The sequence below is a fragment of the Eleutherodactylus coqui genome, chromosome 7 (assembly GCF_035609145.1).
Source record: "Eleutherodactylus coqui strain aEleCoq1 chromosome 7, aEleCoq1.hap1, whole genome shotgun sequence".
NCBI classification, from domain to species: Eukaryota; Metazoa; Chordata; class Amphibia; order Anura; family Eleutherodactylidae; genus Eleutherodactylus; species Eleutherodactylus coqui.
Window position 1 is genome coordinate 198,074,815 of NC_089843.1, and position 12,061 is coordinate 198,086,875.

The 12,061-nt window shown below is 45.8% G+C and overlaps 1 pseudogene; it reads left to right on the top strand.

Moving 5' to 3' along the window:
• Positions 1-3,761: 3,761 nt before the first annotated feature.
• LOC136574090 (U2 spliceosomal RNA) lies at positions 3,762-3,940 on the top strand (annotated as a pseudogene).
• Positions 3,941-12,061: the final 8,121 nt, after the last annotated feature.

Here is a 12,061-nt window from a genome sequence, read left to right on the forward strand (position 1 = left end):
ATACGCTACCCATGTCGTCCATCTGGGACTTATCGGACATTCCTGCCTCGGGTGCCCTGGGGGGTCAGCTGAGTGATGGGAGTTCCTCTCCAGCATCATCGTTGTTTACCGTGGATTCGGATGCGGGGGGGTATGAGAGCTCCAGCGGGGTCTCTGGTGTAGCCGGAGAGTGTGGGTTTTAAGTTGAACACCGCGGGTGTGTACGACACCATCCTTTCACACACTCAATGATGGCGGACCTTTCATGTCTCACTTTTAATGTAAGAAGCCTCGAGAGTAAAGTGAGACGGGCTGCCCTGTTTAACTACCTCACCATTTTTGCTGCTTCCGTGTTCTTCCTGCAGGAATGCGGCATCCCGCACAAATCCCAATATAAAAAATACGAGAAAGATTGGGTACATGGGCCATCAGTCTGGTCTGGATCTAACGAGTCCAGATCAGCAGGGGTCGCCATTCTTTTTAAAGGGAACGTTTTTATTGAAAATTTTTATGAAATTTTACCAGGCAGAATTTTATTGGTCAGAGCTTTTATCAACGGTATTAAATGTCAGTTTTTAAATTTTTATGGTTCTCCAGAAAAGAAGGTGAGAGCAGAAATGTTGGAGATTTTACCCCTTTTTATTAACACTTCTTATCCCCTTATTTTAGCGGGTGATTTTAATTGTGTTTTAAGGGGGGAACGCCGGTTCTCTAACTCCGTAAGCAGGAACTATGACAAAACCGCAAACATGCTGAAGAACATTGTATCAGATCACCTGCTTACGGATGTTTTTAAAACATGCAACCCGCTTTTACCAGAAGAGGCCGGCGTGACCTGGAGCAACACCACCTGCAGCTCCAGGATAGATTTTATCTTCTGCTCTCACCAGGTACAACCTTTTAGATCTGATGTTTTTAATAATACCTTCTCTGACCACAAGGTTTTATTTTTTAAAGCGAACCTTGGAGCAAGAAGGAGAACCAGAAATGCCTGGAAGATGAACGTGTCCCTTCTACAAGATCCGCAGGTTTTATCTGATTTTATTACCTTTTTTAAGGAGTGCAGACGGGTAAGAGATCCCAACATTCCCACCAGCCAGTGGTGGGAAAAGATGAAAATCAAGATTAAGGACTATTTTATCAAGGTTGGGATCTCCAAAGCCAAGGAGAAACGGGCCTTTTATTCTGATTTAAACACCCGTCTGCAGACCCTGTACAAGATGAGAGAGCATGATATTGATGTGACGAAAGAAGTTTTAGATATAAAAAAAGATATCGCCAAATGCCTGGAGCAGAAGGGCAAAGAAATTATTTTCCGTTCCCGAGTTAAACACCTTGAGGAGAACGAGACCTGCTCCAGGTATTTTTTAAGAAAGTTACTGACAAAAAATGCGTTTTAAATAACCTTGATGGAGTCACAGATGTACAGGGTCTTTTAGGAAAGGTACATGGTTTTTACGCGGATCTTTTTAACACTAAAAGTGTGGATATAAGTTTTATGGAGGACTCATTAGAGGAGATCACGGATGTTTTAGATCCTGTCTCACAGAGGTTTTTATTGCGGGATATCTCGGAGCAGGAAATTTTAGATACCATCCGTAGTTTTAAACCAGGCAAGGTGCCTGGTCCGGACGGTATACCCATCGAGTTTTATGTCACGTTTTATGGAATTTTAAAAGAGGATTTTTATTCTCTTTTTACGGAAGTTTTTAATTCCAAGAGCCTCCCAGGGTCATGGCGGAAGGGTGAGGTGTCTCTGTTGTACAAGAAAGGCGACAAGACAGATATCAGAAACTGGAGACCCATCACCCTTCTAAACGCTGATTACAAAATCATGGCTAAAATATGCGCCAACAGACTCAAAAATATAATACACAAGATCATACATCCAAATCAAGTCTGTGGCGTCCCTGGGAGGGCCATACATGATAATTTAAACCTTTTAAAAGACTGTATTAGCAACACCAAGTCAAGGCATGGTAAAACTGCCATTTTATCCATAGACTTTGAGAAGGCCTTTGACAGAGTGTCGCATTTTTATCTTTTTAAGGTTTTAGAGAAGATGGGTATACCAGAAGGCTTTTTATTGTCCCTAAGAGCCTTTTATGAAAACTGCACGAGTAAGATTTTAGTAAACGGTTTTAAGACGCAGGATGTCCTTTTAAAATCCGGGGTGAAGCAGGGGTGTCCCTTGTCCCCACTACTTTTTATCTGTGCATTGGAGCCTCTTTTATGTGCAATACGAGCCGATAAGCAGATCAGAGGAACCCCCCTTCCGGGTGGGGGGGGTATTGAGGCTAAAGTAGTGGGGTACATGGATGATGTCGCGGTGCTCTGCAGGGACACCCTCTCAATTCAAAAAACCATGAAACAAATTCAGTATTTTTGCTGCTCCTCCGGTTTTAAAGTGAATTTTAGTAAAAGCAACATTTTAAACATTGGAGATATGCTTTTAACGGACATTCCTGTACCGGTTTCTGAGTCCGTGCAGATTTTAGGGGTCTCCTTTAATGAGTCCAACAACGGTTTTACCAGTTGGGACTTGGTGGCACAAAAAATAAACAAAAAGTTATGTATGTGGAGCATGCGGCAGCTGACGCTGGAGGGGAAGGTTTTAATAACAAAGATGATTATCTTACCTATTTTATTGTATCTTAGTCTGGTGTTTCCCCCTCCAGACCGGCTGCTAAAGAAGATCACAAAGGCATGCTTCACCTTCTTATGGAACTCCAAAATGGAAAAGCTTAGGAGAGAGATAGTTTTAAAACCCAAACCAATGGGGGGGAAGGATTTCCCTGATTTTAAAGCTTTTCTTTTAACTAAGTATTTTAGCATGTGTCTTAACGCTGTTTTTAAAAATCACTTTTGGTCATATTTTATCCGCTACAACACAGGTTATTTTATGCGCAGAAATGGGTGGTTTTCCACAGTCTTAAATTCCCCCTATTCTTTTAACCTGCCGGATGAGTATCGAATTTTAGGAAAAATTGTGATTTTATATAATTTTAGCGGGAAGACGGTGCAATACCTTTTAAATAGTAAGAAAGTATACAAAGATTTTAAGGAAAGTGGTTTTATGGCGCCTGCAAGTAATTTTAATGAAGAGAGAACAAAAGAAATATGGAAAATGGTAAATGACAACTCTCTTTTTAACCCACAGAAGGACCTTGCCTGGAGCTGCGTTCACGAGTGTCTTCCATGCCGGGCATTCCAGCATCGAAGAGGGCTGACCAACTCTGCCGCTTGCCCAAGACCAGGATGCCAAGAAGAAGAGACCGTGCAACATCTTATGTGGACGTGTTTTTTTACTAAAATCATATGGACTAAAATAAGCCCTCTTCTACACAAAATCACCCGGAACAAAGGAATAAAGATGGAGACCGTGCTGTATGGATGTCTGGAGTGCCCCACACGGACCGAGAAGATAATGGCATGGAAGATTATCAACTGCGTGAAGGCAGCTCTATGGAAGGCCCGGAATATTTTATTATTCAAACATGAGGTTTTATCGGTGCAGGATGTTTTATCTATTTGTCTTAGCGAGATGTACGATTATTTTATAATAGATAAGAAAAACTTTCCGATTTTATCCAGAAAATGGTTTTTAAGGGAATGGGGTTCCATATTGTGATGCCACCAAGTGCCCATTTTATATGTATGTATTTGTATTTTTAAAGAGTTTTTGTTTTTTAGAACATTTTAGGTTTTAAAATGTTCTTAATATGTTACCAAATTGTAAAACTCTTTTTGTGTTAATAAAGTCACCCCACTAGTTGGGGATGTTAACTTAAAAAAAAAAAAAAAAAAATCTGTTCTTATCAGTTTAATATCTGATACGTCCCCTATCTGGGGACCATATATTAAATGGATTTTTAGAACAGGGAGCTGGAAAAAGAGCTTGCTCTGTCCACTCCGCGCATTGACCTGGTATTGCAGTACCTCCAGGACCGGTGCACCCCCTTTCCTACAGCAGTTTCCAAAAGCAGAAAAACAAAACTGACGAGCAAGAGGTGCAGCGCAGCTGTGGCTGCTTCTGCTGCTAACAAACGAGCACTTTGATTGACACTCAGCCCGTCTGCTGCCGTGGAGCTCGCAACATTGTATCCACTGAGCAGCTGCGTCTGCCAGAGTGTGCACAGCACAGGTACAACTGGAAGCAAAACAACACACATACACACACACCAGTTCATATGCCAGCCGCACTCTATAGTTCGTACCTACCGCTGCGCTAATAGCCAAGTTGGAAACATCGGGCAGGCACAGCGTATCCTGGCAGCCTGCGTCTGTATGCTCCACGTATTCGGGTCATGGGTGTATGTGCTGGGGGTGCGGTCGTACCTGGGGCCCGGAGCCCTAGGGGGCCCATAAAGTCTCTCTTCCCCACATTGTAAACCAATGCTATCAATGAAGCTTTATAGTTTGGGGGCCCAGTCCCAGACTTTGTACTGGGGCCCCGCAGCTTCAAGTTACACCTCCGGATCAGGATAATGCTAGGCCATTCCAACCAGCCTGTGTGAGTGACCTGCAGTCGCTGGTAGTCGAAAAACTGCAGCGCTCCACGCGGGCTGAGATACACGCTCCACGTGGGATGATCCAGGCCAACGCTTACAGATGGAGCAACACCCGGGGAGCAAAGAACTCCAACGAACGGACGTCTACTTTAAAAGGATGTATTGCATTATTCAATGCATGGACACAGAAACAGTTCAACCGCTCGCTAAAGACCGCAGTCAATACAGTAAAGAAAGAAATGTGTCTGTTTAATGTAAACTTGCACGGACCTCGTTTGTGAGCCACTGACTGAATGAATGCTGCTGCTGCCGCAGCTGCATGTCTGAAACGTGGTCTGACGTTACATGCACCAGCAGGGATAAGGCCTTGCCTATAAGCATTCCCCAGCTGGCAAAAACGGAACCTCCCTGCCTATTCCTCACCGTGGAAGAACGGAAGCTACCTTTTTTTTAAAAAAAAGAAAGCCACAGCAGCAGCCAACTAGATTTTGGTAGGCCGCTGTCTCCCCCTTGTGTGCTGCATTAAAAATGCACTCCGCTAAAAATAACTGATCCACGAAATAGAGCGTATGGAGAGAATGAGGCTTCTAGATGAGCCGTCAGGCTATGATAAATTGTATCACACCTGGGCGATATGGATAGATGCCCGGAGCTCACCCCTATTTACTAGGTGGTTACAGACAGGGACATGTGAGTAACACGTTTAAACCACAATCGTAAAGAGAAACAACAATCCCGGAGCCCGCCCCCCCCTTTTTGTTTTATTTTCTCTTTCTCCCGTGTCATAGATACCTACCCTCCCTTACCGCTCCCCCCCCTTCCCCTGTTTGTAGACCTTATAAAATATCACAGACAAACATGATATAGTTCAACTCGAAATTTATTTATTAAGTTTCATTGTCAAAGTTATTTTTACATTGCTTTGAGATAAGGCAAAAGTTTCCCCCCCCCCCCTCCATGAAACCAATAAAACCTATATTGAATAAAATAAAAATGATGCAGTTACCGGTAGTTCTGCAGTTGCCGGTAGGTAGTTCTGCAGTTGCCGGTAGGTAGTTCTGCAGTTGCCGGTAGGTAGTTCTGCAGTTGCCGGTAGGTAGTTCTGCAGTTACCGGTAGTTTTGCAGTTACCGGTAGTTTTGCAGTTACCGGTAGTTCTGCAGTTGCCGGTAGTTCTGCAGTTGCCGGTAGTTTTGCAGTTACCGGTAGTTCTGCAGCTTCTTGGTAGAGATAAAGACCATCTCCCGTCTCCCAGCTGCAGCAGAGACTGACTAAAATCGCTGCCAAGCCCGGTATTTATGCTTCTAAATTGATGACATCACAATGGAGTGACATCAGCCTGCCATACACCTGGCTCATGACATCACAAGGGAGTGACATCATCAGCATTCCAAACAGCTGGCTCATTTGCATACAGTATGTATGTATGACATCACAAGGGAGTGACATCATCAGCATTCCAAACAGCTGGCTCATTTGCATACAGTATGTATGTATGTATGACATCACAAGGGAGTGACATCATCAGCATTCCAAATACCTGGCTCATTTGCATACAGTATGTATGCATGTATGTGTCTATCTATCCTATCCTATCCTATCTAATCTATCTTTATTAATTACGTAGAATATAGATATGGATTATTTCTGAATTATAGATTTTGTAGATATAGATTAAAGATAGATTTAGGATTGTGTGTGTGTGTGTGTGTGATATATATAGATATATATATAGATATATATATATATAGATATGTAAAAAAAATATAAAATCTGTAGTTATGTATGTATGGCGGGAAAAAAAGGCCTGCTGTATGTTTTTAAGTTCTTCGGATGACCATGCCGTTCTATTATTCTCCTTACTAGGGTCTACTAATGCCGGCCCAGGGAAAGGCAATAAAGCCCTATGGGGCCGAAGCCAATTTCCCTCATTTCAGGTAAAAAGTTTCCATCCGTCCCCACTCGAAATGCGGCCGGCCGAAGAGATCCCTCCAACCGACCGGCCGACGCACCTTCAGAGACAAACTAGTGCTTGCTTCTAGTGTCATCGCCGGCTTAACCATCCTGGGTAGGGAGGTGACGAGTCCTGCAGCAGCAGCAGCAGGCTCTACAAGCCTAGGATGCGTGAGCACGGTGCAAGAGGAAGGACTGAGGGGGGGGAGGGCGCGGTTGAGAAGGCGTGGGGCGGGGCTATGCAAAACTCTCCCAGCTGCCTGGGTGCATTGTGGGTGCGCCCAGAGTGCCGGCTGAGCCTGTTGCCTCAAGCCTTGGAAGTGGAGTTGGGCGGGCCGGGCTACAGGTGAAACCTATTTCGGGTTATCGCTTCTCGGCCTTTTGGCTAGATCAAGTGTAGTGCTTGGTCTGGTTGGAGGGTTGTGAGTGTGCTGGGTTCGGCCCAGGCTTTACTGCGAAAGCAGAATCCTTTCTGTGGTTCCTGACCGACAGATTTACTTTGCAAGATGGCTGGAGTAAGAAATACCATTCGTTTTGATGTGGACCTGACTGACAGAGCGAAGAACAGCATGGTGTACGTTGTGCGGGACGTCCTGATGAACAAGTGTGGCGTACTGAAGACGGACATCTACAGCGTACAGGACTTCGCTAGACTAGGCCAGTATGACGTGACTTTCTGTGAGGAATATGCCTGCCTGAACGTCTATGAATGGCTGCGGGGTCACAAGGACAGCAATTTCCTGAGTGGGGTGAGGATAACCCCCTTGTTTGGGATACAGGAGAAGCCGGTCCTGGTACATGTATACAATCCGTATACCGATGTGGCGCTGATAGAGAGTTTCCTCAGACGGTATTGTGAGAATGTGCGCGGCGGAGAGAAACAGAAAAACATTTTGGACATCTTTAATTGTAAATACAAGTTTTTCGTGAGGTTCAGAATGGACCCAAACAGTCTGGGAGGAGTGATGCACCCGCCAGTGAGTTTCTCAATTGCGGGGAACCGAGGATACCTGACCTATCCCGGACAGCCCCTGTACTGCAGGAACTGCAGCCAGTTTGGACACATGAAGGATGTATGCACTAAGGGGCAAGTCTGTCGCAATTGCCAAGGCGAGGGACACCACGCGGGTAACTGCCCAAAACCTAAGCGCTGCGACCTATGTGGGTCAGAGGAGCATGTGTGTAAAGACTGTCCGGGGACCGAACGCCCCAGAGAAAACCGGAGGAAAAGCTATGCAGAGTGTGCTGCAAGTAAACAAAACACTGCTGCTTTGAGTGGGACTGCTGTTGCTAGGCAACCTGCTGTGAGAGCTGCTGCTGGTAACCATGAGCAACCTGCTGTGAGAGCTGCTTCAGTTATGGCTGCCGTTGCTAAGCAACCTGCTGTGAGAGATGCTGCTGGTAACCATGAGCAACCTGCTGTGAGAGCTGCTTCAGTTATGGCTGCCGTTGCTAGGCAACCTGCTGTGCGAGATGCTGCTGGTAACCATGAGCAACCTGCTGTGAGAGCTGCTTCAGTTATGGCTGCCGTTGCTAGGCAACCTGCTGTGCGAGATGCTGCTGGTAACCATGAGCCACCTGCTGCCAACGCTAATGCGGTTTCTGTGATATCTGCTGCACATGTTACTGTTCCCAAGCCACCTACTACAAGTACTACTGCTGTCTCCGTGCCGCCTGCTGCGGCTGCTGTTTCCGTGCCGCCTGCTGCGGCTGCTGTTTCCGTACTCCCTGCTGTAGCTGCTGTTTCCATACCACCTACTGCGGCTTCTGTTTCCGTGCCGCCTGCTACAAAGAGTGTGACTGGCCAAAACATCAAGAGGAAAGTGGAAAGCCAGAAAGCTGCTACTGCTGTTGTGAATACGAGAAAGGCGGCGGACGCCCAGGTATCGGAGGTCATCCGCGACCTGGAGGAGATTATAGAGGAGGTGGACAGTCCCATCCATCCGTCTGGAGTCATAGACAGTTTCTCCACACCAGAGATGTTTTTGTGTCGCAGGGAGGGTGGTGGGTTTGAAATCAGTGACAGCGATGAGGACTTTAATGAGGTGGCGAGTAAAAAAGCTGCAAAGAAAAGAAGAAATGAGGACAGTGAGAGCGACGACATGGAGACGAGCAACCCTTTTGAGTCATTGGCGCCAGACGGTGGCGACCATGTGAGGTCATGCTAAACGCCATGACACAAGGACTCATGTGCCTTGATTTAACGTTTAGTATTTATATGTACAGAATACTATGTCTTTGGTGATCCACTCCCAGAACGTACGCGTATTTCAGAATAAAGCGAGAAGAGCGGCCATATTGAGCCTGCTCAGGCAGGAAGGTGCATCGGTGATATGCCTGCAGGAGTGCGGTATCAGTGGGGAGGTTGGCCCTGGTGAGTGGCCCCACGGAGGGGCTGTATGGTCTGGGAGTGGATCCAATAAAAATGACGGTGTGGCAATCCTCATAAATTCTGGGGATATCCGGCTGCTGAGCTACGAGGTGATAGAGGTGGGGAGATGTATCTCAGCCATCTTACAGTACAGGAATGTAAAGTTCCGTATAGTTAATGTTTATGCACCTACCTGTAAAAACGAGAGGAAAAACTTATTTGAGAAGATGAGGTTCTTCATGCTGGGCAGGTTGCCTCTCATATTAGTCGGCGACATGAACTGCGACATCAGCAAGTCTTCCCTGGACGTTTCCGGGAAAATTTTAGTTGAGATCCTTTCTGATTTCCATCTGCAGGATATGCAAACTTTATGTAAGGTTACACCATTTATGCCGACCTACCACGCGGACAGGGGTGGGGTTCACTCCCGCCTGGATTTTTGTTTTGTGTCACATGACTTTAATGCTATTAGTTATAGGCAAAAACCTGTTTTGTTTTCTGACCATGAGGGTGTGCTATGTAAGCTTGTTATTAGGGAGAGCGCTGTGTGTGGGAGGGGGGTGTGGAAGTTAAATGTGAGTCATTTGGAGTGCGAGGATGTGAGAGCGCAGTATGAGTGTGAGTATAAAAAATGGAGCAGGAGAAAGGAGGAGTTCCCCAATATTTTGTTATGGTGGGATTGGGTTAAAAAGAAAACAAAAACCTTTTTTAAGTCTGTGGGGTATAAAAGGGCGAGTGAGAAAAAAAGAGAGTATACCAGGCTTAACGCCCAATTAAGTCTACTGTTAAAGCTCCGTGAGAGTGGCATGGAGGTCCAGCAGGACATCATACAAATTAAAAGAGACATAAACAAGTTCCTGCTACAGAAAGGGAGAAGTATCATATATAGAGCCAAAGTTGAAAGAATGGAGTATGATGAAAAATGTACACGTTTTTTCTTCAAGAAAACTTTTGCAAAAAAACCTACCTTTGAGTGTGTGGTGGATGAGGATGAGTGTGAGGTGAGGGGGGAGGGGGTGCATGAGGTGATTGCGGGGTTCTATGAGGAGTTGTATGCGGATAGGTGGAGGGATGAATGTCTGGAGAGCGAGGTTCTGAGTGAGGTAGAGGGTAGGCTTGGGGATGTGGAGCGGGCATCTATCATGCAGGAGGTGTCCACAAATGAGGTGTTTGAGGTAATGCAGAGCTTGGCCTTAAATAAGACACCCGGTGCGGATGGGTTGCCGGTGGAGTTCTACCGGATGCTGTGGAATGTGGTGGGCAAGGATTTAAGTGAGGTGTGCAAGTACATGTGGATGAATGCGGAGATGGCTGATAGTATGCGTGAGGGTGTGGTTGTGCTGATCCCAAAGAAGGGGGATCTGAAGCTTTTAAAGAACTGGCGTCCTATCACATTGTTAAACTGTGACTATAAAATCTATGCTAAGATAATTGCCAACCGTATGCGTGACGTGGTGGAGTGTGTGGTGAGTGAGGATCAGTATTGTGCGGTGCCTGGGAGACGTGTACATGAGAGTTTGTGTCTGATGAGAGATGTGTTGTGGGACTGTAAGAAGCGAAAGAAGAATGTGTATGTGGTGAGTGTGGATTTTGAGAAGGCGTATGACAGGTTGTCGCATGGGTATTTGTTTCGAGTGTTGTTGCGAATGGGATTTACGGCCGAGTTTGTGTGCAGAGTGAGGAGTTTGTATGCAAATATCTATAGTAGCATGTTGGTGAATGGGAAGGTTGGAAGGAGAGTGAATGTGAAGTCTGGAGTGCGTCAGGGGTGCCCGTTGTCGGCTGTGGCGTTTATTTGCGCCATGGAACCTTTGTTATGTATGATCAAGAGAGACAAGGTAGTGCGGGGAATCCATATCCCTGGCAGCAACGGAAGAGAGTTGAAGGTGAGTGCTTACATGGATGATGTGTGTGTGATGTGTGAGTCTGAGTGTGCGGTGAGGAGGGTGAAGCTGTTGGTGTCTATTTTCTGTGGTGCATCTGCTTTCCGTGTGAATTGGGACAAGAGTGAATGTAAGGTGTTTGGTGAGGCTGTGTTGAGTGCGGATGTGGGGTTAAATAGAGTGGATGGGGCTATCAAGATTCTAGGAATTAGTTTTGACAGTAGTCTAGATGGGAAGGAGAGTTGGCGAGAAGCAAAACAGAAAGCAGAAAGTTGTTTACATTTTTGGAGGCTGCGGAGCCTTACCTTCATAGGTAAGACTCTAGTGATCAAAAGTGTGATTCTACCAATATTTCTTTATGTGGCGATGGTTTTCCCGCCGGACTACATGACCCTTAGGAGACTGAATAGAATCCTCTTTACCTTTTTTTGGAGGTCAAGAATGGAGCGGTTGAGGAGAGACGTGGTGGTGAAGAGTTGGAGAAAGGGGGGAGTGAGTTTTCCCAATCTGGAAGTTTACTTTGGTTGCAACATTATCTTTTTCTTGTTAACATTGTTTCAGAAAGATACAAAAGGGGCGTGTATGATGAGGTATTTGGCAGGGAGATTGTATGTACGGATGAAGTGGTGCGAGTATGATCTACGTAAGCCAGTGGCTTTTGAGAGTCCAAAGTGGTATGAATGGGTTGTCAATTTTGTGGTGAAGTTTGAGTTGAGTGAGTGCGAGGTGAGTGTGCTGAAGAATAAGCGGATGGTGCGGAAGATCATTGGGAGTAAGGATGTGGTGTGTGACATTAATTCTGTGCGAGGAGCGGATGTAGAGAAAGTTTGGAAGAAGGTACGGATGGACGGAATGAGTAATAGGCAGAGTGAGATTGTATGGCAGAGTCTGCATGGTGTGTTACCAGTACGAGAGTTTCAGCGTGTGAGAGGCTTGGTGAGGAGTGAGAGATGTCCAAGAGAGGGGTGCGGAGGATGTGAGAGTGTAATGCATGTTTTCTGGAACTGTGACTATGCGCAGAATGTACTGCGGAGACTTGGCACATTGTGCAGGGAGATAACAGGAGCCACTTTCATCAATTATGAGTTAGTTATGTTCGGGTTAGGTGTGAGTGATTGTGTGAAGCAGAGACTGCTGTGGCTCTTCTTGGCGTGTGTGAAGGAAGTGTTGTGGGATGTGAGGAATGTGTATGTGTTTAAGCGGAAGGATCTGAGTGTTAGGGACAGCGTGCGAATGGTGTTGGGGAAATTGTATTTTATTTATTTGTGGGACAAAAGCAAAAGGGGGGGGGTGGATGCGGAAGGGATGTGGAAAGTCAAAAAATGGATTCAGTTGGTTAATTTGTCATGAGTTTAACATGTTTTT